This window comes from Amblyomma americanum, chromosome 7 (assembly GCF_052857255.1).
Source record: "Amblyomma americanum isolate KBUSLIRL-KWMA chromosome 7, ASM5285725v1, whole genome shotgun sequence".
NCBI classification, from domain to species: Eukaryota; Metazoa; Arthropoda; class Arachnida; order Ixodida; family Ixodidae; genus Amblyomma; species Amblyomma americanum.
In genome coordinates, this window is record NC_135503.1 from 33325946 (window position 1) to 33330529 (window position 4584).

Consider the following 4584-nt stretch of genomic DNA (forward strand, 5'->3'; position numbering starts at 1 on the left):
GCACATTGTCGGCATGGAATGCGAGCCCATTCAATAGCATTTTGATGGCACATATTCTTATGCAGTACAATGCCTTGCAAATGCGGTTTCCAAGTAAAACAAAAAAAGCTAGCTGGTCTTGCCACTATGCTATTTCTCCCAAGGTCCTCCGCTACCTTTCTCTTCGTCATGGAGAGGCTTATTCCTGAACTCATTTTGGGGGCTTAGTGGCCATGGCATTCAGGTGCCCAGCCAAGGGTGGCTGGATTAAATCTTGGCCATGGCAACCAAGTTGCAAAGGAGGCTAAATGCAAAGATGCCATTATTCTGTGCAATGTTGACGCACGTTAAATACCCCCAGTTAGTCTCAACCAATGCAAGCCTTCTACACTCCACAACAACTTGGCAATCAAGCCAAGGTTTCAGAGCCAAAACTCTCCTTACCTTCCTACTCAGTGAATGTTATCCCCTCATGCATTTATGATACTAGCAAATAGTCTCCATTTTGGTCAAGTTTTCAATTTTTTTTTTCGAAAACCTTGGGTTTTCATCTGTCTCATGGTGGAAAATTGTAATAAAATATGCAGTGAATATTTAGGAAATGACCCTTTTTGTGTGTGGTCGTCAAAAATTGCGAGTGAATCGTGCTATCACTGGTCTCCGGGTGCATCGCAACTTATGTGGGTTTGTGATGATGGAACACCACCGTAGTATCGCTGTGAAGGGAGATCAGAGCTTCCGCGGACTACAATGCCACATTTCTGTGCTGAAAAGCAAAAGCATAGGAGGCGAGAAATGAGGTTAACGGAGTAAACATCAAGGTTGATCTCTGCTTTCACTTTTCCTCAGATTGCTATCACTCGTATTCCTTTGACATAGCGTAACAAATGACGGTAGAACTATTTTTTGCACAAGAATCCAGAGATTTTTCTAGCTACATGAGCAATACTTTTGAAAGTTTGTAAGAAATATTTTCATGTAAATATGCATGCTTTTACTATCATTAGTACTGGGCATCTAAAATAGCTTTATTGCACAGAGCAGGGATTTGTGAACATGCAGACAAAAACCTTTTGTCTTAAATTATTGAACGCCCCGTGGACGACTTTCAAAGGGTGTTAACTGTAAGTACACAATATCAGCTAGCTTACAATAAAAAATAAATCTGAAATTTGTATAAAAAGTTTTATATCTATGCCAGATTTCGTTAAATTTCATGCATAAATAACGAATAATTTGAATTGACATGTCCCCCTTAAAGCATTATGTACTGGTAATACTCGTTAAGGCACATTTTTAACAAATTTGCATTTTCAGTGTTACAGGGTCACGCAAAACAATTTTTTTTTATTACAAGTTATTTAAGGCCGCCACGGTGGCTCAGTGGTTATGGCGCCTGGCTGCTGACCCGAAAGACGCAGGTTCAATCCCGGCCGCGAAGGTCGAATTTCCATGAAGGCAAAATTCTCGAGGCCCGTGTACTGTGCGATGTCAGTGCACGCTAAAGAACTCCAGGTGGTCGAAATTTTCGGAGCCCTTCACTACGGCGTCCCTCATAGCCCGAGTTCCTTTGGGACGTTAAACCCCAATAAAACAAAAGTTATTTAAGAGCACCACTTTCCTAGAAGCTTCCATTGATGCCGCCCACTACAAAGGCAAGAGGTCATCACCATCACAAAGCAAAAAACCGTGCAGCAAACACTGTGCGAGACAGCTGTTCTGTGGCCTAGCTATTGGCAGAATGACACAGCTACAGAGGCTATGCCCGTTCTTTTCCGTTCATTGTAAAGAAAACTTGTCACTCAGCATCACGTGGCCTCCCTCAGAGCCCACATGCAGCTGTATCCTAAATACTTTATAGGGATACTTTGCCCCTATTTCCCCATTGTATCCCCTTTTTCTCAATGGTGATGAGCCAGTCCTTTCTATGCATGCACATCTGCAGCTTTTGTACTACGTCTCGAGACGTCTAGTGCTCGACACACAACACGGTTGTCGCATGAAAAAAGTTCTACTGTGGAAGCGCCAACTTTCTGCAGGTGCCAGTAGATCACGCAGTATAATGTGGCTATAACCCTTCGCTGCACGGCATCTACAATAGTGCATGTAACTTTTAAAACTTTTTTTTAAGCGTCTAGAGTTGTTTTCATGAGGTCACCGATGTCGACATTTGAAATCCCTCCTGGACAGCATGGCAGGGCGATTTCGAGTCTAGAAAGGTCAGGTTTTCAAAAACAATAAGGATGGACATAACGAATTTCTATGGTGCGCCCAGGAAGTGCCTGTCTGGAGCTGCAAATTTTTGCTTCTCTTATGTGATGGAACATTTTATAAAGGACTCTTTCGCTGATTTTTCATTGAGAAAGCTGCTTCGGATGATACAGAAAGCAGTTCATTAGACTAATACAGTATTTGGAAAATAGGGCTGAAAAGTGTTTTGAAAGTGTGTGCTGTGCATTAATTCTTAGCGATGTTTTTGAGCCATTCATGTATTTTTGTGAAATAAGTGGTTGGAAATATAGACAAATTTCCACATTTTTTGCAACAGAACATAATGTTTGAGAGGAACAATCTACATAGCACAGTAAACATGAATGTTCAGTGCCATCACACCAAAATTCCAAGACAATGAGCAGTCTCTACATGCTACACCAGTTTATTTAACTGCCATGTCATGATAGTACCTCATGACATTACTTGCTGCCCTTGCCTACTGAAGAAGTAGAGCAGTAGTCATTCTTTGCAGTGAATGCATAAAGCTTTTACTATGCCATGTTTGAAACCACACTGCAGATTTGGTCTCACTTCTGTGTAGCATGAATGTGTTAAAACAGTGCAACAAAGTTCATAAGTAAAACTCTGCATCAACGGCTCATAATTCACAATGGCTGCATTCACAGACTAAGTGAAATAGATTAAATCACCCATGGTAAAGGTTCATAGCCAAATTTCTGTCGTTTTCAGAGCTTGCTACTCAGTACTAGACCTTTCCTACCCATAGTGACAATTGCACATAAACCGGCACAGTAACTGAAAGGATTTGGCTGCTGACAGCATAATGTAGCGGGTGTTCCAAATGTAAGAAATCTTAAATCTGGGCAACATTTTGGACAATATTTTGAGAGGACCAGGTTAACTGGAGAGATATGGGAGAGGCCTTTATCCTACAATTGGTGTATTCGGGCTGCTGATGATTCACAATTCATTCTTATTTCTTGCCGCTGTCACACCCCACCTTTGATTCTGCAGCTGTCAACCAGCGCTGCCTGGCTGAGCTGTCAATCACGTCACAGATCCCAACTACCAATAGTAAAAGGGGGAAAATGAACCGAAAAAGATATTCCTTACAAAATATGGCCCCAGGTTACTATGAAAGTTGGCACATAAGTGCATGCGGTGCGCTGAAAGACTAGTCCGGAGACTAAAATAGAATTTCTGCCTACTGGGTAAGTTCCCTTTTCATGTCAAATTTGCAAATGTGGAAGTCCAACCAAGTATATTGGTTTAGGCCGGCTGGCAAAACATAGGAGTGCACAGTGTATGGAGAAGCAAAAGGCACAATATGATCATCGTCGAGGCCCTGCACATGCACACACTGCATCTCAACAGATATAAAATTCATAAGCCTTCCACTGTACTGCGCCACTGCTTGAACACTGGCACATATCTCGCGCAACCTCTTTCATCTCCAGTTCCCTAGTGCAAAGTATCGGGCCATCTAAATATTCCTCAGACTGATCAATGCCTTTCTCTACATAAACTCCTCTCACATCCGGTGACCTTGTGTGTGGAGACTTAACACGTTGGAGCGTTCAGAATGCGAAGACCCCATTCAAGCAGTACAGGGCCTTAGCCTGTGACACCAAACCTGGCAAAAGCTTCTATGAAAAAGCACCAAAATATCATAAGCTGCACATAATACGAGGTATTTTTCCACGGAGTTTAGCAAGTCAAATTTTCACCTCGTATTAAATACAGACGCAAATAATGTTCGGCCCAAATCCAGTTTCATTTCATTACTATTCAGCGCTATCAACATCAGGCTTTCAGCAAAAGGAGCCACTACTCTAGTAGTGGTTCCAGTTGGTTTAGATTTCTACTCATTTCACCACACTGACCTTGCTACGGCCATGCTATCAGAGGCAGGACTATTGCACCTCGCATGATGTCAGGACTGCAAAAATGGTACTCAGCTGCTTTTAAAAGGAAGGTAGACATGCATGATATAGGGAGAGCCTAGAGTTACTGCTGTCGTACAGCTTAAATAGGCCTCTCCAGTCATGCTGTGCAGTTGAATTACAGGCCCTTGGACCAGCATTCCCAAGGAGATCATTGGTCGTGCTTTCAAGAAATGATATTAAACGCACTAAATGGTGTCAAATATGTGTTTCATGGAAAGATATCTCCAACAAGGGAGTCTTCAAAGAGTACACTCGATGACAATGATCATTAAAGCGCGAAATGCAGTGCAAATAAATGCAATTGGTGAGCTTTCCTCACTCGCATTATATCGCCTATCTCCAAATTGCATTTCTTAATAGTATGTGGGTATGTATTATGTGGTGTTTTATGGTACCACTACGGAAAAGGTGTAACCACGAAAAG